The sequence below is a fragment of the Oryzias melastigma genome, linkage group LG13 (assembly GCF_002922805.2).
Source record: "Oryzias melastigma strain HK-1 linkage group LG13, ASM292280v2, whole genome shotgun sequence".
In the NCBI taxonomy this organism is placed as follows: domain Eukaryota; kingdom Metazoa; phylum Chordata; class Actinopteri; order Beloniformes; family Adrianichthyidae; genus Oryzias; species Oryzias melastigma.
In genome coordinates, this window is record NC_050524.1 from 27471881 (window position 1) to 27496035 (window position 24155).

At 37.1% G+C, this 24155-nt stretch overlaps 1 long non-coding RNA gene across 1 annotated transcript; it reads left to right on the forward strand.

Annotated features, from left to right (window-relative positions):
• Window positions 1-3876: 3876 nt before the first annotated feature.
• LOC118599552 lies at window positions 3877-17113 on the forward strand. The gene is made up of 3 exons (XR_004948949.1): window positions 3877-4288; window positions 13422-13477; window positions 16868-17113. It is a non-coding gene; the product is annotated as an uncharacterized LOC118599552 (long non-coding RNA).
• Window positions 17114-24155: the final 7042 nt, after the last annotated feature.

Here is a 24155-nt window from a genome sequence, read left to right on the forward strand (position 1 = left end):
GTCATACATGTCTGTCACAACACACCTGCTCTCGCTGAGGCGTCTGCACTGACAGGCTGACATTTACACACCTCAACACACCCACACGTGTATCCGCACAGACACATACACACACGCCCATGAAAAAGAAAACAGATGCTCATTTGCCAACAACAGGCCTAAATCCTTGAAGGGAAGAGATAATCACCTTTATGACAGCACTCATGACTTGTCTCAGAAAGACCTCAGGGTAAATGTTATTATACAGTTGATGTGGTAGGTAAAGTTACAGGATAATCGGCTTCACATTTACTTCACTTTCTAAATTTGTGGGACTTAATTGAGTTTTCAAAGCCACTGATTGTTCTGTTCCACACTTCATCTTATCGTAGATCACACAATCTTTGCACGACTGAATAATCTTCCTGTCAAGAAGTAGAGTGCACTTCAAGATTGGCTTTGGTTCTATAAGACAGTAAACATATGTTCATGTAAGGTACACATATATATATTTATATGGTCCTTCCATCTGTTTTGGAGCCAGTAACTTTTTACACTAAATCTGCATCAGCTGGACAAATCCAGCTGGACAACCAGTTTTACCTCAAAACTCCACCAAACCACTAATCACATCTTGTATTCATTATTCCGCAAATATGTAAAGCAGCTCTCCTAACTAAAAACACTCTTAATTTGATCAGTATCAAATTACTGGGGAGAGCAAGTGGGCATGCATTTCCTTAACTTCTGCAATGCTACATGTATAATTACTTGTAGTGATCCAATTTGTTTCCCTTTGTGGAATATGCCTCTTTTCTTGATTAGAAATTGGTTAGTTTGTTATATTAAGGTCATATAGCTCAATATGTAACTCAACAAAATTCCCCAAAATATAAACAAGTGTTTATAACCTTTATGTGAGCTTATATATAAATTAAAGGATAGTTCATAATAAAGAGTAGTTTTCAAAATGCTTTCCTAACTGGGCAGCAAAAGAAGCCGCTTTGTTTACTTGAATTATAGGATAGGAATTTGCAATGGTATTGAAATAGGTAACATTTTGAGTGCTAATCTAAAGTGGAATTATTAGGGATGTAGGGATATATCGCAATATTTCAATGCCGATATTTGTAGCATTTAAAAATGTTTACATGACAATATTTAATTAATTATTTTTGAGCGTCCTTCAGCATCCTACTTCTGTTTTCCACCTAAACCTCTAACCCCTGAGCTTCTTTGAACAGCTCGACACTCCACCAAAAAAACAAAACGATCTTGCAAGACACATGTTCAGTCAGCCTCGTGGTTCTGATTGTAATGAGACATGTACTACTTAGTTTTGATTTTGGATGGGTACTGAACCAGAACTCTCTGCCACATTACTGCCAGTATCAGATAAAAACATGGATTGCTGTGCTTCGTAGTGGCTCAGATTAGAACAGGTTAGGGCATGCATCTCCGTTAAAATGCTGTCAGCAAAGAGGGCCAAAGTTCTGGTGAATTTCACAGCAATAGATTCTAGTTCAGCGACCTGACAGATCAGAGTGGTATGTGCAAAACTCTAGAAAATGTCCGTCATCGTGGCCATAAGTGGTGAAATACGTGTTTACTTCTGCGTGTGAAAAAACGGAGCTGCAATGCAGACGGTCATGCAAATAAAGCATCTTAAGACACATTCAAGAACTCTCCTTCGTCCTGTCATCACTGAAATATTTCTAAGAAAGAAATGGCGTTATTCCCCCCTTTATTTTTGAAGCTCCCATTCATTCTCCTCAACATGTTAGATTTAGCAATAAACAGCACTTTATCTCCTTAATCATACTTAAAGAATCTTATTGGTTGAGAAAAATTATTTTATTTTTTTTCCTTGTACTGAAAAATAGTTTGTTGTGGAAATCAGAAAATGTTGACAGTTCCCTTCTTAATTTACTGAAAGGAAAACACCAGGAAAGCAATTTGTTTATGATCCAGTTACAGGGCTAAATGTTGGGATTATGACATAAAATTAATTTTACAATTATATTACAATGACAGGCACTTTAATATTCAAGTAGAATATTTTTTTCTAAGTCATACTCTTAAAAAAGCAAAAAAGTGAAAATTTGTACTAGTACAGTCTTGGCCTGTAGTGGGATTTGTATCGTATCGCCAATATACCACACTTAAAATTATGCTTTTTTTTAATAATGTCATAACATATTTAAACAAAGATTTATTTCAGATGTTTGCTTAAAAAAAACATCCTTGTAAGTTGCAATATGCAAAGATGTCAGACAAAATGACAAAACATTGAGGGTTTCAGTGCATTACTCCTGAGTTTATGGCATCATCTGCATGTTTTTAAGTTTTCCTCAGAACAGATGCTGCAGCTTACTGGCAGTCTTTTTGAGTTCTCAGGTGTCTGTTTGGTAGAAAAAAAGGAAAGAAAATAAAATGAAGGAAACAGCTGGGTCACTGGCAGCCTGGTGAACCTGACTGCCGCCAGTGGCTGGACCTCACTTCAGAGGTCTCAGCTGGCAGTAAGCTGCTTAACCAGTGTCCAGGGAAATTTCCTTTAGGGAATGAAAAGTGGTTTTATGGAAAAGAGATCATGCTGGACTTGTCATTATTTACTCATATGGTAGAATGTTTTGGATCAGAATAAAGCAAAAAATAAAAACCCTTATTCTTTAAAAAAAGGAAATATTCCAACACTGTTTTCCCACAAAAACATCAAAATAATACATGTATAAATTTTATAAAACCATAGAATGCCAGCAAATGTATCCATGATGCAATCATTTTGTACAATAAAGATCTGGATTTTTTTATAACACCTTGATCAGTTTTTAGTTATATCACAAAGCAGTAACAATCCTTATTATTTTTCAGGTATTTATCTTGGATTTCTGATCTTTTCCAATATTCCGGGGCACTAAGGGCAAAAATTACCCTATGTTACATTTGTCAAAGTCAAGGCCCGGGGGCCGGACCCGGCCCTCCAGGCAATTATATCTGGTCCAGGTAATTCTATCTGGCCCTCCAGATCATTTAATTTTATTGGTATTAATGGCCAAATGTTACCTTGCCCTCATTTCTAACTTGCATAATTTGACAAAATAGATTTTTTTGAAGAGTAAAATATTGAAAATTATTTATGGTTTAAGTTGATTTATTCTGGAATGCCTTTTTTTAAAATAATTATGTTGAAAAGTTACTGTTTTAAAGTTTTAAAAATTGGCATTCTGCTAGCTTTTGGCATTTACTAAAATGTTTTAGGCTATTTTGGAGTTAAGGTAATATTTCAGCTACATGCTAGCTGTTTTGGCAAATTTTGGCTTTTTTCAGTTTTTTAGGATGTTTAGCTATTTTTGAGGTACATGCTAGCTGTTCCGGCTAACCTACTTTTTTTTGTTTTTTAGGTTCATTTGGAATTTAGCTAATATTTTAGCTGGCTATCAGCTTCAGCATTTTCATCTATCAGCTTCAGCATTTTTAACTATCTATTTCAGCATCTTCAGCTATTAAAACTAGCATCTTCAGCTGCCAAATTCAGCTTACCGCATTCACACTAGCCTTATCGCCAGATAATGGTACATATTTAGTTCATAACTATGTTAAAAAGTTGCGGTTTTAAAGTTTTAAAAATGTAGTCTTAGTGTGTTCAGTAAATGTTTATCCTGTTCATCGCGCGACTTAAGGTGTGTTTTGGATTTTAGTCCCTTGTGCGAATGAGTTTGACACCCCTGACTTATGTAGATCAAGTGGTCATTGGAAACTGTCTCTAATGCATGCATCATGATTCTGACACACTTTAAATTCGGACAAAAACTCCCTAAATAGATAACTTCTCAGTCTGCAAGGAGCATAAAAACAGTTGATTAGCAACGTCTAACTCTTGTTGTTTTTATGATGACGATTATTCCTACAGATTTAGCAAAAACATGACCTGAGAAACCCAGCCTACTGGCACAACATCAAGCAGAAATGGTCTCCCTGATGTTAAACTTGAAAGAGAAGCAGTGTAGGATGTGAGGGAACTAAGGTCATCTCCATGGCTGGTAGGTAACTGTGGTTGGCAGGTGCAGCCACTTATTCTCCTTTACAAGTGCTTTTAAAAAAGGTAAAATTTTAATAGATGACTCGTTAATGCATTTCCACATTAAGGGCTTCATTAAGAAGACTGTGTAGTTAAAAAACATAAATAATGTATACATTTACAGGAATTTAGATATTATTAGTATATGCCCACCATCACACGTTTTTTTGTCTTTATTTCAGGACAAGGATGGCTGGAGATTCAAAACACCTTCAAGCCTACATAAATAAAGTAATTGCAGATTTTTTATATTTTTTCTTTTTTTTTATAATTTCAGAAAAATGTAAAAAATAAAGAACAAAAAAGAGGAGAAAGCAGAGGATCTGACTTTAAAACTGAGGGCTACTTTAACAATGAAGTCGCTACACAAAGTTATACTAAAACTGATCTAAAATCTGAACAGATTAGATTAGTTCAGATTAGATCAGATTCGACTAGAGTAGAAATGGTTTATTTTAAACAATCAAGAAATAATCATTCATGTTCAATACAATCAAAAGAAGCTTACATCCATAAAGACATGTCAGACACAGGAAAGGGGGAAAGCAAATTTATATCATTTAAGATCAGATATTTACATAGTTCCAAAGTAGATTCAGGTTATTTGGAATCATCAAGAAACATTAAATCACATGGTATGTAAGTAGATATAACACTATTTTAGACTTTGTCATTGCTTATGCAAATCTACTGTATTATCCAAATTCAGAAGAGCTAGTTTAGCTTCAAGTGAAGCTGACTTAAGTCGGCAAGTTCAGATGAGTCTTGGTTTTTCTTCTGGGCCACGTATATGGCAGAATTACTGTTTTTCTTTGCAGTAATTCTGAGATATTTCAATATAAAAATTGCCTAAAGCTGTTGAGCTGGAGAAAGTTTGGAACACACGTGTAAAACTTGTGACAAAGTTTAAAACAAAACAACAAAAAAATCATAAAGAAATTAAAACTCCCTCTTTCAAGGATAATTCTAGCACCCAAAAGGGGTTAGTGACATAATACTTCAAATATTTTCAAGTTGAACTAAAGTGTAGGGAAGCACTAAAAAAGTGAGACTAAATCTCACAATATGTGATAATGAGAGGACGAAAGGCTGGATTTTCTTCATCTTCCTGCTGGCTACTCATTCCACTAAATTGCCCCTAAATGATCTTCGTTTGGTGTGATTAAAGTGGAACTGAGGTTTCAAACTGAGGTCACCAGACTCTCCTGGTCTGAAAAGTATCAGTGACTTTGAGCTGCTTCAGTGCAGTGGCTCTGCTTTCTAAAAAAGCCGCTCCCATCTCAGATGATCAGATTCAATCAGCCGGATGTATGCTGGCAGTTAAAGCTGTTTATTACTGTCAGTCTCCTCATCTACCAGCAAAGTGCTGGCTTTCTCCAAGCTTGTCATTGAACTGCTGTTTTGTGTTCTTTGGCGTGTTGTAAATGCACTTTGCCAAACGCTACTGTCTGACGGCAGACTTGTTTTTAGCCCGCTGGTTGTTGCTCCATCAATCACAGTTAAAATCACATTAGTAGCAGAAGAAAGAAAATCCCCTATGCATGCAACTTTTTACACTAACTCTGTATACACCTTTATAAAATATGAAGCGAATTAAGCATTTGCAGGCACAGATGCAACTTTATATATAATAGCTCTGTTGTGCACAGCAGAGTAATGGAGAGCTTTTTTTGTATTAAATTCAGTGTTCTTGTATAAAATGCTCTAATTGACACAAATGAGTATCATTTGATACAAACCTCACTGTAGAGATTTCAGACAAAAAAAAAAAAAAAAACATCACGCCAAAAGAGGTAGCTCTAAACAGCTTAACCTAGAAAATAGTTTTAATTTAATTCAACAAAAGTCATGCTGGATGAATAAAAATGTATATGAAGTGTATTTGCGCTAACATAAAACCCAGATAAGACCTATAGACCCAAATCAAGAAGTTAGGACAAGGGTCTGCAATCCCTCACCTCACCAATTGAGAAAAAAAAAGCAACAACAAAAAAAAAAAAACATTATATTTTTGTGACCAATAATCCAATTTATTGGCTTTTAAATATTCACAAGAATTAATGTATACCAATCTTATATTTTTTAACATAAAAATTGCAACATCTTTTACTTCGGAAACCATTACATACAAGTTTTTTTCAAAACAACAAACAACCTGTGTCAAATAAAAATCGCTGCAGCAGAATTACTTAAATTAAAAATGCTTTTTTTTCCTTCTCTCTGGAAAAAAATCTATGCATGTAAATTAAATTACTAACGTTAACAACTGGACGCAGCAGACAATAAGACTAAGTTAAAGTTTAAGTAAATTATAAAAATACAACATACAGCTCCTTCATCAAAATATTAACAAGACAATGAAAAAACTGGAAATAAAAAAGACAAACTAAAGAAGGGCATAAATAAAACATGGATGAGAGGTTAGAGGCGGGGCTACTCAGTTTAGTACCAAAAACCACGCCTCCTCAGAGGAGATTTTGGAAATTTAGGCTTCAGATCAACGTGAAAAATGGCTTTTTAAGCCATTTAGGTTGTGGGATTTTGGTTATAAACTTCATAATCATAATGAAAACACTAATGGGAACATTTTTTTTCAAAATAAAAAAAAATATCAAAGGGGGACTTTAATGCCATTTATTAGAGGCCTATAACTCTCTGATTCCTACAACATTGCTTAGAAATTTGTATACGTATAAATCTTACTTAATGCAAGTCTTAACAATACAAAAAAAACACAAAAAAAAACCCCAATAAGAATTGTTATAGTAGGTAAAAACAGAGACTCATCTGATCCATCATTCAGTAATTTGAAAAATACAAAATGTTTGTGATGCAGCTAATTACACAATTCTCAAATGAATATACAAGGCAGACATGACATAGTTACACCTCAATTTACAAGTCATATTGATTTAAAGACATGAAATGTTTAGAAAACCAAGATTTAGAAAAAAGGCATTGGAGAGATCTATTTCAGTATACAAATCTAACATATAGAATAATGTGGACAAAGAAGCTAAAAACACAAACACACAATTGCCACTTTTAAAAGTATTTTTTTAAAGAGATGCAAGGCAAGAATTATACATAGAATGTAGAATTATGTATCAAGCAAAACTGAATGATAACACTTTAAGTAGAAGATTCTACTGAACTTGACAGGATTAAATTAAAGATTAGTGTAGGTAAATACGATTAAATAAGGGTTTGTGTAATAGGTATATGTGTAAGTAAATACTGTATGTATATATTGGATGTACCTTAATTTACTTTTTGATGATTTAATGATAGCGGCAGATAATATAGGTTTTCTGCTTTCTGCTCCTATTCAATTATTACATTTTATTCTGTAATTTGACGTCATGTATTGTTTTTGATTTTATTCAGTGACATAAATGTTTAAATATGGGTTTTAGACTTATTCTAATAATAATGTAGCCACGAGGGGGCCCAAGCCAGGGTCTCATTGTGCCGGTCTCAAGCCCGGATAAATACAGAGGGTTGTGTCAGGAAGGGCATCCGACGTAAAATCTTGCCAAATCAAATATGCGAATCAGACCTACGAAATCCATACTGGATCGGTCGAGGCCTGGGTTAACAACGACCGCCATCGGTGCTGTTCACCAACAGGGTGCTGGTGGAAATTGGACTACTGTTGGTGGAAGAAGGAGAGGAGGAAGGCGGGTTCGTAGGGAGAGAGAGAAGAGGAAAGTCACTAGTGTTGGACTGAGAGTTGGGACTTTGAATGTTGGAACTATGACAGGAAAGGGTAGAGAGTTAGTGGACATGATGCAGAGGAGAAAGGTAGACATACTGTGTGTCCAGGAGACCAGGTGGAAAGGTAGCAAGGCTAGAAGTTTAGGAGCAGGGTTCAAGTTGTTCTATCATGGTGGAGATGGGAAGAGAAATGGAGTAGGAGTTATCCTAAAGGAGGAGTTTGTTAGGAGTGTTGTGGAGGTAAAAAGAGTGTCAGATAGAGTGATGAGTCTGAAGATAGAAATGGAGGGTGTCATGTTCAATGTTGTTAGTGGGTATGCCCCACAGGTAGGATGTGAGCTGGAAGAGAAGGAGAAGTTCTGGTTGGATCTTGATGAAGTGATGATGAGCATCCCTGGAAATGAGAGAGTTGTCATTGGTGCAGATTTCAATGGTCATGTTGGTGCAGGAAACCGAGGTGATGAGGAGGTGATGGGCAGGTTTGGTATCCAGGAGAGGAATGTAGAAGGACAGATGGTGGTTGATTTTGCAAAAAAGATGGAAATGGCGATAGTGAATACATTCTTTGAGAAGAGACAGGAACATAGAGTGACCTATAAGAGCGGAGGTAGAAGCACACAGATAGACTACATCTTGTGTAGACGGTGTAATCTGAAGGAGATCAGTGACTGTAAAGTAGTGGTTGGTGAGAGTGTTTCCAGACAGCACAGGATGGTGGTGTGTAGAATGACTCTGGTGGTGAAGAAGATGAAGAAAGAGAGGGCAAAGGCAGAGAAGAGGACAAACTGGTGGAAGCTGAAAAAAGAAGATTGTTGCATGACTTTTAAGAAACAGTTGAAACAGGCTCTGGGTGGTCAGGAGGTACTCCCAGATGACTGGATAACTACAGCTAATGTGATCAGGGAGACAGGTAGGAGTGTACTTGGTGTGTCATCAGGAAAGAGAGTTGATAAGGAGACTTGGTGGTGGAATGAGGAGGTGCAGGAGTGTATACGGAGTAAGAGACTAGCTAAGAAGAAGTGGGACACTGAGAGGACTGAGGAGAGTAGACAGGAGTACAGGGAGATGCAGCGTAAGGTGAAAGTAGAGGTGTCAAAGGCCAAACAAAGAGCTTATGATGACTTGTACGCTAGGTTGGGTAGTAAGGAGGGAGAGACTGACCTGTACAGACTAGCAAGGCAGAGAGATCGAGATGGGAAGGACATGCAGCAGGTTAGGGTGATCAAGGATAGGAATGGTAATGTGGTGACAGGTGTCAGTGGTGTAATGGAAAGATGGAAAGAATACTTTGAAGAGTTGATGAATGAAGAGAATGAGAGAGAACAAAGAGTAGAAGAGGTGACGGTTGTGGAGCAGGAAGTAAGAAAGATTAGTAAAGGTGAAGTGAGAGGGGCTTTGAAGAGGATGAAGAGTGGAAAGGCTCTTGGTCCTGATGATATACCTGTGGAGGTATGGAAGTGTCTAGGAGAGATGGCAGTGGAGTTTTTGACCGGGTTGTTCAACAGGATCTTAGGTGGTGAGAAGATGCCTGAGGAATGGAGGAGAAGTGTGATGGTGCCCATTTTTAAGAATAAGGGAGATGTGCAGAGTTGTGGTAACTACAGAGGAATAAAGCTGATGAGCCATACAATGAAGGTGTGGGAAAGAGTAGTGGAAGCCAGACTAAGAGCAGAAGTGAACATTTGTGAGCAGCAGTATGGTTTCATGCCAAGAAAGAGCACTACAGATGCAACATTTGCTTTGAGGATGTTGATAGAGAAGTACAGAGAAGGTCAGAGAGAGCTCCACTGTGTCTTTGTAGATCTGGAGAAAGCTTATGACAGAGTGCCCAGAGAGGAACTATGGTATTGTATGAGGAAGTCTGGAGTGACAGAGAAGTATGTCCGAGCAGTGCAGGACATGTATGAGGGCTGTAAGACAGTGGTGAGGTGTGCTGTAGGGGTGACAGAGGAGTTCAAGGTGGAGGTGGGATTACATCAGGGATCAGCTCTGAGCCCCTTCCTGTTTGCAATGGTGATGGACAGACTGACGGATGAGGTTAGACAGGAATCACCATGGACTATGATGTTTGCAGATGATATTGTGATTTGTAGTGAGAGCAGGGAACAGGTGGAGGTGGAGTTAGAGAGGTGGAGGTTTGCCCTGGAAAGGAGAGGAATGAAGGTTAGCCGCAGTAAGACAGAGTACATGTGTGTGAATGAGAGGAACCAGAGTGGAAGAGTGAGGTTACAGGGAGAAGAGATAAAGAAGGAGGAGGAGTTTAAGTATTTAGGGTCAACAGTACAGAGTAATGGAGAGTGTGGAAAAGAAGTGAAGAGGAGAGTGCAAGCAGGTTAGAATGGGTGGAGAAAAGTGTCAGGTGTGATGTGTGACAGAAGAGTTTCAGCACAAATGAAAGGAAAGGTGTACAAGACTGTGGTGAGACCAGCCATGTTGTTTGGACTAGAAACAGTGGGACTGAAGAAAAGACAGGAAGCAGAGCTGGAGGTAGCAGAGATGAAGATGCTGAGGTTCTCTTTGGGAGTGACCAGGATGGATAGGATCAGGAATGAATACATCAGAGGGACAGCACATGTTAGAGGTTTTGGAGATAAAGTCAGAGAGGCCAGACTGAGATGGTTTGGACATGTTCAGAGGAGAGACAGTGAATATATTGGTAGAAGGATGCTGAGTCTAGAGCTGCCAGGAAAGAGGTCTAGAGGAAGACCAAAGAGGAGGTTTATGGATGCAGTGAATGAAGACATGAAGGTGGCTGGTGTTAGAGTGGAGGATGCTGAAGACAGGCTTAGATGGAGGAAACTGATTCGCTGTGGCGAACCCTGAAGGGAAAAGCCGAAAGGAAAAGAAGAAGACTTATTCTAATAATAAACCGCAGTGATATACATTTTACCATTATTTTAATCAGTTATGAAAAAAAAAGTTAACATAAATGACGAAACTTAATTAACTAAATCAAATGAACTAAAATTACAAAACTATTTTTCTTCAAAGCCAAACGACCACAATAGAGGGATATAAGAGTCACATGTGGCTCCGAGCCTGAGGTTGTAGACCCTGGGTTAGAAGAAATGCTAAAACTTTGCAGGCAGACTTTTTGTTTAGCGATCCTCTGCAAGTGTAGAGCATTTCTGCGAAGCGCTGAACTCCTCCCGCAGTTTCCTGGAAAGGAGAAAGCAGAAACGAACAAAAGGAAAAACAAGCCTTAGGCCTACCAGATTCTCATGCTTTTAAGGTTGACAAGTCACTTTCTGACTTGTCAAAAACTTGTCATGCTTGTAAACCGGGGGGGGTAAAGTACAAAAGATAGAATACAAAAAAATGGGTTCTTTTAATCCACCTTACTCATGAACCAGAGAGCATGAAACCAGTAAAACACCAGACCGATAAAAGCTCTACTGAAATCAATACAAATAAATAGTTAAAGTCCACGTCTGAATAAAATCTATTAAAACAGCCCCAGCAGCGGTTCCTTAGCAGTCCCTCCGTAGCAGCAGCAATCTTCTCCCAGGGTGCGCTACACTCTCCTGGTCAGGCTCCTTATAACGCTAAGAGCAGAGGCCAGGACTCCTATCTAAACGTCTCCTGCATGCTGCTTACACACCAGGCAGGGCTTAAAACCCTCCTGTTGGGGTGGTCACGTACGACTTCTCTCACGGTCGTTCGACTGGCTGGCGTGCTGCACCCATTGCCTTGTTCATTTGCTTGTTGCACCACCTTTACAATGGCTCCAAGCTCATGTCAGAAGGATTTTGAAAAACACACCACGGTGGTGAGCAGGGTGGCTCTGCGGAGGGACATATGAACACAACACAAACACACAAGCTTGTGTTGGTTTTACTGAGACTGCAGAAAGATCCTTCAGGTCCGAAAGTCGCTGGTTTTACTATGGATATGCATCAGTTTCAACCTAATAACTGAAACATTGGAGCAATTATCAAAAGCTCTGTAATTTGTTACAATTAAAAATATTAGTTTTTATCTGTTTACATTTTTAATTTGAGCAAACCATCAATCAAAATTTTAATTTGATGAGGACTTATAATTTCAAATGTAAAAAATTACAGGACTTTTGTTAAGTGATCCAATGTTTCACTTTTTGCAGTATATACTGCTAAATCTTCCCAAACTTTTCTAACCCTAAAGTAAAACAAAAACAAAAAAAACATTGCGAGTGAAAGGCCAAGAGAAAAGAGAATGAAGTTAATGAGCCAAACGTCCACAAAGAAGAAAGCAAAATTCAAGAATATGGAAAAAAAACAAAGGAAATTGATGCGTAGAAGAGGTTTAGGAAGATGAAAAAAAAAATCAAGAAACTAAAAATCAATAACTGAGGTTTTTTTTTTCTTTAATGTGGTAGAAAAAAAAAAAGTTTGATTGCTATGCACTCAAGGTACACAGACATGACCTTTAGAAACAATATATCATGAAGCTTAAAGGACAAACAAAATAATCCCAAACTGTCCAATGTTCTTGCTTGTAGCCAGGAAAATTATCATTTCTACATGACTTGCTGAAAGACTTCATCTCCCTTGATTTCCCACTTTCAAGCTCCGTTGGCGTGTTCTTACGGTACCTGGACCTTCTTATAACTCCCTGTGACACCACTACTGACCCAAATCAACACTACTGTGCACGAGTGTCAAAGACAATGGCAGATGCAGCATTAGGAAGCACTCACTGTAGTTTTGAGATTTAAAAAAAAATAAAAAAAACTAATCTACTATAAAAAAAAAACTTCAACTATTTCAATGGTCAACAAAGTTGTGACTAATTGACCAATTGTGGCAGCCCAATTGTACAATTTTATTTGCATAAAGTTACAACGTTACTTTCAAAAAGTAAGAATTTTTCTTTGTAAATAAAAAATAAAATCAAAATGTCAGAGTCAAATATTTACCAAAAAAATGACATTTTCCTCATTATTTTATTACTTTATTTTGCTTTTTTTTATCTTTCATGGAGGCCTTAATACTCCATCGTAGTAGAAAAAGTTATCACTGTTTTTATTTTTGTTTGTTTAGTCCACTTTAAAATTGATTAATTCTCAAAGGGAAATATCTTTATATTTATTTGTTCTTACAGTCCAACACAGGTCTTCTGTGATTAACACTCTCAGAAAGTTAAAGTTAGTTTAACCTTTATAGCGTGTGGTCAGATCTAAGTGAGGCCCAGTGCTCAACTTCTGGAAAGCCAATAAAAAGACACCTCACATACTCGCTGCCTTAAAAGTTTACCTGTTTCATTTTTTCTCATATATGCTTTTGCTATTATGTGGCTAATATATTTATTTATTTTATTGGCTTTGTGATTTACTTATTTGTTTCATGTAACTATCCATTTTATTTTAATGTAGTTCACAGGTAAATCGGCATTAGCCTTTTTCTGTCACAATCCAAAATAATATAATTTATTTTTTCTGGCCAGTATTGAGTTTTGACACAAACCTATACAGTAGCTACATCTACTTAAAAAAGTATAAATCTTTGCACATACATTTTAGCTCGTATTCTGGGTGTGCTTGTGTGGTTTATCTAATCTAGTAACTGAACCAAGCTTGGTTGGTCTTTTGTGAAAGACTTTTGCAGTCAGCAAAATAAAAAAGTGCTTACCCAAAACTCTGCTGAGGTTTGTTGTTTGTTTGTTACAGAAATGAGTGGCAGCTGGGTGAGAAAAGAGCCTCCTGGGTTACAGAGCCAGAAAAAGGTGAGATGGTGTTGCTTCTGTCTTTGAGCTGAGCGGATTTTTAAGCATGCAATGGAAAATAATAAGAAGTGGGAGGCTTAGAGTTAATAGTTTCAAGACAAGAACTGTAAAAATATTATATGTTGTTTTGTGAGAGGGGGTACAAAATGTGTGTGTGTGTGGGTATGGGAAAAAAGCCTGAAATTGTTGAGTATTGCATCAAAGTTGCAGTAAAGCATTTTCTTTAGGTTTCTTGGGGAGACATCAGCTTCACCTTTTTCCAGCCAGGATTTATCATTTCAAAAAAATGACTAGTGATAAAAAAGTACTATGCTCACTGCTAAAGATATTATTTTTTTTATATCATGGACACACAGCTGTTAGAGACCCACTCGGACTTTCTTTTGAGCTTTTTTTCAAAGCGTCAGTGGTCATTTAATTTTAATGTTGCTGTTTTTAGCCAAAATCAAAAAAACATGCCATTTTCTAGGACATAATATCTGCAGAGCAACAGTACAGTATTCCCCCCTTATTCAATTAAATAAAGGGAGAATCAAATACCGATCAAATACCAGACCTAACATTACCAGTGTAACAAAAATGGCGAGTAATACTGAAGTATCAAGCTGTACAGTTCCGAGCCAGATGCCAACTCGGACGGGGAAAACATAGATGTACATGGATCTAGTTGTCCAAGTGGATGCTTCAAAATGATGAGGAGAAAGGAGCCTATAGCCCACCCAGCTTTTCTTTCTACGTTACCAAAAGAAAAAAAAAACTAATTTTCCATTCTTTTTGTCTGCTCCTCATTCACAGCAACTCGAATAAAGAAATACTCAAAACTGCAAATTTTAAGTTTATTCTCTTTATATATGTCCTTCATTATCAGAATTATACATGAATTATGTATTATGTATATGTTCAAAGCACAAAAAACACCATTTTCATCAGAGTGGTTGTTTAAAGAATTAAGCATTCATTTAAAATTCAGAATGTTTGATAACATCGAAGTAAAAAAAAAAAAAAATCTTTACAAGGTGAACATAATTTCAAGAGAGCAAAGGCAGAACCACACATTACACACACAGACAGGTGAGCACACTTTGACCAGCAGGCTTAGAGCGTGTCAGAAGAAATGTGCTTCAACCACCTAAAAATTAGACAAAACTATGTTTTTAAACACTCCAGAATGCATGCACTGGGTCCAGGTACAAACACATTTTTGAATTTAGTTCATTTAAAAATTGAAATATTTTTGTTGACATATTGACTGATGTTTTTAAAGAAAAGCATCACCGTTAACTGTCAGTTTAACCTGATTGTTATTTATCCTGAGCTTAGGACATGGACTCAGGACTTCTATGTTAATATAACTCTGTAGTAAAACCTCTCAAGTCTTCTTTCTCCCTGTAAAACTGTAAATTCTATTTACATAGAAAAAAAGCTGCTAGTAATACATGGTAAACTTGTACCTTGCTGATGCCTAATGAGTAATTGGCTTAAAGACCCCTTCAAACAGAATTAAAAAAGAAACAAAACACCATTCTAATGGACTTTAATCTCATTGTGCTGCAACATAAATTTCCCATCTTAATTGCTTGTATTTGCAATCCAGCTGATCTAATGACTACAGGTAATTGTTGTAATGTAGATGGACACATCTATCATTTATTCCAGGGGGCTCTTAAAGACTAAAAATATAAATAAACATTTTTGGACTGATTGATGGATTGAATTAATAGTGGATTGATTAATGTACGCTATCAATTGCCAAGAGAAAAATGCTTTTGTTTTTCAGTCGCTCAGAGAACAGTGACACCATAGCATAAAACAAAATTAAATATGCACTGAAAATCTTATTATAAATGTAGAAAAACTATAATTTGGGAGAAAAAAACAGCAGTGCTACAAATGAAATGATCAAATCAGAAGAGCAAAGCTCTCATTAAGTGAAAAAAACATACATTCTGCCTTATTACTGATGAAGTACCACCATTTAATAGCTTGATAGGTATCTGTTGAAGAACTGATAACGGCTGTATGATGATGACATATTTTTTTACAGGATGGCTCACTGGTTGTGATGTTTTAAGTTGTAGAGTTTACTAAAATGTTAATTTTTTTCTCGATTTCTGTTTTCAGTCTGACTTTGATGATTCCACATGAGCCACAGCCATAATGCACACTTGTAGTGTCTTCCCTCAAAGAAAAACAAACAGAAGTCGGTTGTTTATACCTTCAAAAAACAGACACAGCATGATGATTATCATGATAACTATGAGAGGAATGCACATCGCAAACACGCCCCTTGTTTGGCTCCCACCATGTCTTTCACAGCTCCTGCATATTTAAATTGAAGCTGAAGTACGTTTCGACTCATTTAGAGTCGTGTTTTTGACTCAAAAGTTAAAATATTCATCACACTCATAAAACATCACCATTTCACTGAAGGAGGAGGATCAGCTATGCATAGCCCTCCTTCCCCAACCCCCCCTTGAATATGTACATCTTTAATTGGGGATGCCACTCTGTGAAACTTAGTGGCTTTTCATGTATTTAGGAAAACCATCACTTCCTGTTGCTGAATTCTCTAAGCAGCACAAGCGTCATTTGCAAAATACTATAGAAGCAGGCAAAACGACAGTCATAAGGAAGTCACACGTTTTGAAAAGTTTAATCATGGAAAAAGTATGATTTCTACTTCGGGCATGTGTCGAAAATGTATGTATTTTGTTTCTTGTTTCCTCTAACGACTCCTAGAGGGCGCTGCAGCCGAAGTATTTGCTACAGACAGCTGCAGATAAAGTATCGCCCAAAACAAACAAAGAAGAGAATCTGATTGTTTTCCTCTTAAACTTTGATATTTTTTCTTACACAGATCAAAAGATTAGTATTCTTGTTTTTTCATTTATTTATTTTATAGTTGGACTTGGTGGATTTGTTCTAAAACAATACACTTTTCTCCCAAAAGTGCGACTTATACTCCAGAACGACTTATATTTGGTTTTCTTCTTCTTGATTAGACATTTTTTGCTTTTGTGACTTATAGTCAGGAAAATACTGTATATTCTTAGAGAAATCACTGCTTTTTTAAAAATACTCTGCCAATTACATAGAAAATGTATTTTCTTGTTTAGTCTTTCCATCATTACACATTTTGAGTGTAATTACAAAATATGTTGTTTTAACAAAAAAATATTTGTATAGTACATTTTATTACTTTTCAATGAATATTTTTAATGGGAAGGGCTTCAGTTTGTTTAACTGAAATATAAATTTGGACAGCATTCATTGTCAAATCAAGTAAATTGTCAGTGTAAATCTTCTCTGAGTTTTGCCTCAAGGATTGAAAGTAATTGCTGGCCTTAAAAAAATCTTTTTTTTTTTTTTTTTGAACATGTTGGGACCCAGATTTAGATGCTCCCTGGGCCAGATCCAGCCCTCTGGCCTTATATTGCTCGTGTGTGCTGTGAATGATGATGATGAATCCTAAGTCCACAGCCACCAAGGTAAAGCAAGCCAAGAGACAAGCTTCCAAATATGCTCACACTCACAAAAACACAGCCAAACTGGAGAAAAGGTCAGCAGGAGGTCGCTAGGTGGGCTGTAGAAAAATCACAAGCTGTGAAGCCATATTAAAACTATATTAATAAATGATGACTGCAGTGTGCATTTAATATGTGAAGGGGCCACAAAGTACCAGCGAACAAATAATTTGAGCAATTGTAAAATGAAGTGTCTGGCTATATGGCTCAGAGTAAACAGCATGATTTCTTTTTGCAATTTTTAATCTGAATAAAATTAAATATAAAGCAAAAATAGGACTCCAATGATTCTAATGGTAGGTTATTTGTTAATCATCATGGAGCAATGCCAATATTTTTCTAGTTTTTGTTTAGCTCTGTGTATACCCAAATTGAGCAGAGTCAGTCAGTTTTCTTTTTTTCTTCCACTGTTGCATTTCTATGCTTTATTAGGTTCTCTACATGCTTTAAATATTACACACCAATCTGGGGCGTGCAAGGTTAAAAGATTCACAGCAGATGGGAAAACCACAGTGGTTCCCATCAGGGATCAGTACTGCTTCTCCTTTCATTTTACCAATTACTCTTCAACTCCACCAACTAAGAGTGCACCATCCACTTTATTCACTGATCATAGTAGGACAAAATTGTGGGGACACTGATCTGATTTGCCATTTGGAGGATAACTAAAGAATGTTTATGTTTATGCACATATTTCTGTTTGATAACCTCTACGCTGGATGCCAGCAAACATTTTGTCCATATATTTTGTGTAGAAATCTCTTGAATTAAACCAGTAGGATTATCACTATTTTTTTTTACATCCAAAAAGGTTGAAAGTGAGAAGCTCAAAAGTTTTAAAGTGAGATGTGTGGACCATTGGACATATTTCCATAAGTAGGGCTTTCAACAGCTGCATCTGTTGCCAGTCTGGGGGAATGTGGTGGCTGCTGCCAGACATTTGTGCGAGAGCCCCCAGAGGGCCCGGTCTTGGAATCATTGCAACATTTGCTGGCAACATCTGCAATTCCACACAGAAATGCACAGAAAAGTTTACAGCGAAAATGAAGTCTACCTTGTAAACACATCATTGTGGTCAAAATGTCATTTTGCACTGTCAAAGTGTAGGGGATTGTGCCAATTTTTTATCCTTTTGGTTGTGTTTTCTTGGTTCTTGCCATGTTCAGAGTTTAGGTTTTGTGCGTTTCCCTGTCACTCTAGTTCCACTGTTGGTTCACAGCCGTGTTAATTTATGCTATTTTCCCACAATGTGTTTAAGTGTGGGGTTGTCGGGACATCTGTATCATCACCCTTTTGGTTTTCCTCATATTTTATCATTCATTGAGGTCACCAAAAATGTACCAATCAAGACTGGTCCCCTGCATATTGGATCCTTCACCACCAGTACCTAACACAACGGATTAGGAAGATGAATATTATTATTTACCTACACCAGGGGTCAGCAACCTTTATAGTAAAAGAGCCATTTGGACTTTTCTACTGATCAAAACCTAGAAGGAGCCACATTCAAACCCGTTCACTTAAACTGAAGTGGTGAATTGTACAACTGGTAATCAGAACTATTTTCTAACTACTAACATATTTTAAGATGTTTGTTACACAATTTTAATTGAGTAATTGTAGTAAAAGGGGTTTTAAGTAAGTAGCAAAACTTTTGTCTGTAATCTATTCATTCATTTATTCAGGTATGCAAGTTTTTGTGTAAAAATATAATTATTTATTCAGTAAAATCTGATCCATGATAGTGGTCTTAACCAACTGGACTGTTATAAAGAGCTGCAGAGAAAGTCGTGAAGCAGAAACAATTTGTGTATTTTTAGACAGGGTATTTATTTAAAGCACTTTGTTGAATATAACACAAGTAATTTGTGATTCTCCACCTACAATGTCAACTTTTAAATGAGTAGTCAATCCTTTTATAGCTACTTGGATTTTATTTTTCTTTGTGAAATATTAATTGTCCATGTCAGCATGTCCAGTTATAGATGATCTGTGCTTTGGGATTTCTCCTCGCCTCTGTGGCAGCATATTAGAGTTACATGTCTTCTCTTGTGCTGTAAAGTATCCTCGTTTGGGTTTATGGTGCGTGATTCACAGCAGTAATGTTCAAGCACAACGTGTCATGTCACAGTGGTTGGGTTTATGTGAAATTAGAAATTAAAAAAATAACAAGCACTACATTGTTGTGCATCAGTGGATAGATTCAACTGACTGGAATGCATGGATACTTTCTCAGTCAGTAGTTATTCAAGAATATTGAATAAATATTGTCTTGCAACAAATAAAACAGCTGTAGTGCACTTGTTTTATCAAGTAAGCTTTGACTCTCCATGTCTTGATCGCATTTACAGTTGAGGAAGATCCTTGTAGTGTCCGTGCTCTCAGTTTTGAGCCAATTTTTATTAGTGCACATGCCTGAATTCAGATGTTTTGCTTTACTACAGCTCATGTAAAAGCTGACATTCTGCAGATCTGCACAAAGCAGCAATAATGCTGCACAGTTTTGTCTATCTGTTGAGATTATCATACTTTTATTTTGAGAGTCTGGCATGTGCACAAGTAATGGAGAGCTGTTGACAGTTGTAACCTCAGCTTTCAAAGTATAATTACTAACATTGGTGTCAGTGGTATATATAGTGATCAACTACCAGTTTAAATGAGAGTCCTTTCTTTTCTGGACACATTTAGTTCAGGTGTACAAAAAATGAACAGAAGTGTAGAGCACAACTGAGAATAGTGCGTCCACACCTATGTAGGTGTTCAGTACCGGCCACAAGACCCAGCATGACCGTAGTGAACAGATGAAACATTTGATCCAGAATATAGATGTAGGTGAGCTGTGGGACACTCAAACAGTCACTCTGTCTTTCATATGTACTCAGAGATTTATTCACTGGACTGAAACATTAATAAAGTTAGGAAGACAGTTTTTCTCTGCTGGCTAAGTCCACAAAGACAGACAAAATGGAAATGACTGGGATTAATCAGTGAAGTTACTCCATCATTAAATGTGTCGAAATTATATGTGCTGGTATGAAGCAAATGTGTGTCTTGCTCCAATGTTGCATGGAATACATCTTAAACTTTGATTTATTTTTAATGTACCGATCCGCTCTTGGAAGAACTGAGCTAAATCCTTCAGGTCATGTTAACCTAAGGACTTGACTTGGTAGGAAGTTTAAATATACCAGCATTTTACATTCATGGTTCTTTTAATAATTTTATCAGCATCACTGAACAGACTTTGGATTTTCAACTTTTAAAACATTTTATTTAAGTGTTTTTTGGTACTTTTGCCTTACCTGTGCACTTTACATTCTTTGACATATTTGACAGTTTCAATGCTTCAAGAAACAAGTCATAGTTTTGGCATTTATTTACACGAGTTTCAAAGTTTTATACCAGAAAACAGAAAAAATGTGTTTAAAATGACCATTAAAATAGCAATTATATGTTACTTTCTAGCCTATTTGTTACTTACTCTGTCTTTAAAAATGTTGACGTGAGTTGAGGTGTAAAAACTTTGTACCAAAGTTTCAGCTGCCCCATTAACACAGACTAGAGAAGTGAGTGACACAGCTCTTCTTGTTACGATTTAATCTTCAGCAGTGAAAACTTGCTTGTTTTGACACTTCCAACCTGCCCACACTATTTTTTTAGAACAATAACATGCCTAACATAACAACATCCACCTACAGACTTGCACTTAAATGTAACAGAAGGAAAAGTCCCTAACAATAGTTTGGAGAATGGTCAATTTCACAGATGCCAACTAGTGATGACAACTGGTTGCATCTAGAGGAAGTAACAAATTATTTCATCATGGCTCGACAAAAACTCATAGTCAAATGTACAAGCAGATAGATACCTGATCTATTAAAATTGTATCATAAGTTTGAGTTTTAGAGAAAAAAAAAGGTCATGTGTAATTTTGTTTAGCATGCCTTAGTTGAATCTCACTTGCGATTATCGGCTATAATCTCAATTGTTGAATGAACTATTAAGAAACAGTCGGATGATGTTCTGTGTTGGTTTGAACTATTCAGGGTGTACCCAGTATTTGCCCTTTAGTAGCTGGATAGGCTCCAGCATCCCCATCACCCAGAATGGAATTAAACACACAATAGATGGAGTCTGATGGTCTGACTTCACATGGTCTTTGTGGTTGCCATCGAAAAACTTCAATATTTTATATAATTGATATCCTAAAACAATGAAAAAAGTTTAAAGTATTAAAGTGCGCATTGCAAGCACTCAATGACAGTTCTATTTAACAAATGTTTTTTTATGAAAGGAAAAGATTTTGGGCTAATTAATACAACTTTAAAGATTACGTCACATATCATCAAGCCCATGTCACTAATAAACAAGTATCTTTGAGAAAAATGGCTTGTAAACAGGAAGTTTGTAGTTGTTTTTAATCATTGTGGTGATTTTGTGTTGTTTTACTTTAAAGGGTACCAAACAGTAAATCAACTGTTTTCTTGTCTGTTTGCCTGTTTAAATGGTGCTTTAAAATGCTGTTTGTTCTTGGCAAATTTTTGCCAATTTCAAATAAACGTAATACATTTCTGAATATAGTCAAAAAATGTCTATGTGCTGCCCCCTACAGGTTGATATGAGGTAGTACAGTTGAATTTTGTGATTGGTCAACGGGTGTAAGTCCCACATCACTTCAACATTTTCACATCATCATGCTCTGCAACTCCAGTACAAAAGTTCCACCTTTGACTCTCTAATCGATTCGGTTCGTTATCTTGTTAGCTTTAGCATGGCTCGTATAGGTGTTTTGCCTTTGATTGTCACATATTGACTGGCTTGCACAGCAGTGGACTTGAAAGTTAGAAAAAAAATCACTGAGTGCATTTGGTGCCAAATCCATTAAACTCCTTCCTGGTGATGGATTTGCAAAGAACGTTTCACTCAGGATTGTTTGTTAAATATCTTAGCCTTTATTAGCTATGATGCTAGCGGCATTTTACCACTCTCAGACATGGGTCTCCTTCTGACCTGCTAACCCTCAGCTGTGTCAGGTGTTGTGCCAAGATATGTATCCCCAGCCAGAATTTGTATCCCCCATCACTGGCATCATTGATTTGTTATGTAACACTCATATTGCACCCCTGCCACTGGACATTATATACAGAGAAACATCCCAAACCTCCACAGAAAGTTATGTGGTGAAACCATAGACATATACTTTTATCATCATATAAATATTACACTATATCACATTATACAGTCAATGCATGAAACTGGCATCACTTTGCTCTGCATCACTTTCCATTACTGAAGATGCAGTGTGGCATCCCTTAGCCCCACCCCCTTTTTTTGCATTTTTCAAATGTGGGGTGAGTGGAGTCAGCCTCCAACTGTCCTGTTGTGTCACCCTTTAAAATGCTGAACTGACTCAAGTGGGTAGCTAATAAATAGGGCAATGTCCAAATTTCCTCATTTAGACCAGGTCAGTGGCCTTGTGGGAGAGCGTCCGTCTCGAGACTGGAAGATCAAATCCAGTCAGAGTCATACCCAAGACGCTAAAAATGGGACTCAGTGCCTCCCTGCTTGACACTCAGAATTATGGGTTGAACTGGGGTTAAACCTCCAAATGGTTTCCGTGTGCGGCTGTGTCTGCAGCTCACCATTCCCCAGGGGATGGGTCGAATGTGGAGAACAAATTTCCCACATCAAATTGTATGACAACTGATGGGATTCTATAACACAAAAACCTCAAAACAACAGATCCTAACCGAACAAATGTTAGTCTCAAAGGCTAACAGTTATGTGGTTGTGGTGGTGTGTGTTTTAGCTGAGCCGTAAAGGGAATGAGTGAAAGTAATTCACTGATGCCTAAAGGTTTGTAAGCTGCTGTTGACTAGCCCTTGTTTTATCTGCAAAAGTAGTTTGAGAAACTAGACTAAAGCATGGAATTACTTGAAAGAACAGCAAAAACATTGACCAGTTGTTTTCTCCTAATGTTACAGAAAGATTGTCATAATAACTGTTGCTAGGTTAAAAGTTTTTGACAAAGTAGTTGCACTAGTTGTGTCCCATTCCCAATTTCCCAGAACAGAAGCTACCTCTGTGCTGAATATAGTTCTGACTTTTTTTTACATGAAAACAAGAGTTCGCAGCTTCTTTCAGCTAATTTTTATCCAAGGGAGTATCTGGAGCAGGGACTAATCCAGTCACTAGCATTTAGTATCTCACTAGCAACACCCAGAGGAAAAACTGTCTATTCCAGAAGGTTTTGAGCAAAGACATCCCATTTGCCAGCCTCTGTAATCAAATGACTACCTGAGGGTAGGAATGATCTAATGGGTGGCTGTATTAGGAGCTGTAAGTTACTTCCCACATCGAATGAGCAGACGCCTTCTCATTTGCTCCTACAGCTGCTCAGTTACAACCGCTGGATTATGTTTCTGCCATGGCCTAATTTAACATTGTCCTTTTCTCTGCGCCATATGAATCTGCTTCCTCCATGTGCTAGATTGTAAAACTAGCGGGATGAAATAAGTCACACAGAGAGATTTACCATGTACCACACGGTTACGAAAAGTAGGCCCGAGGCAAATGTATCACTGGGGTAAGGGAGTCATTTGCAAATCAGTAGGCTAGTGGTTCAATCCATGACCTCCGCAGTCTACATGTCAAACTGCCCTTGAGCAAAGCCCTAAACCTCAGATTGCATCAAAGTGTGACTGAGTGTGTGATAGAGAAAAATCACTGGTTGGTCTTAATGAACTCCTGCAAGGATTTGGACAGACTGTGGAAATCTGTGAAAGCATCTTAAGGTTTACAATGAACGGAGCTTTGAATGACCCAATGAAAGTTAGGCTAGAGCTGACAAATTATTCCAATGACAAGCAGTCAGTCTTTCTAGACAGACAGATATGTATATTCTTCAGTTTTTAAGCTATTGACCACATAGATTTCCTGATACATTCATGGCTTATAGCTCTAGAGTCCAGTGAATGAATCTGAAGCACCAAAATTAGCTGCATCTCATTCAATTATTTCTTTTTCCCTTGTAAAATGTCCCAAGTAACTATTGTAAAATAGGTAACACCTGCAATGAAGCAGAATTTGTTTTCACATGCTTCTTTTTCCCCCCAAAAAATTCTGAAAATAGTTTTGGTTACCCCCCGCGACCC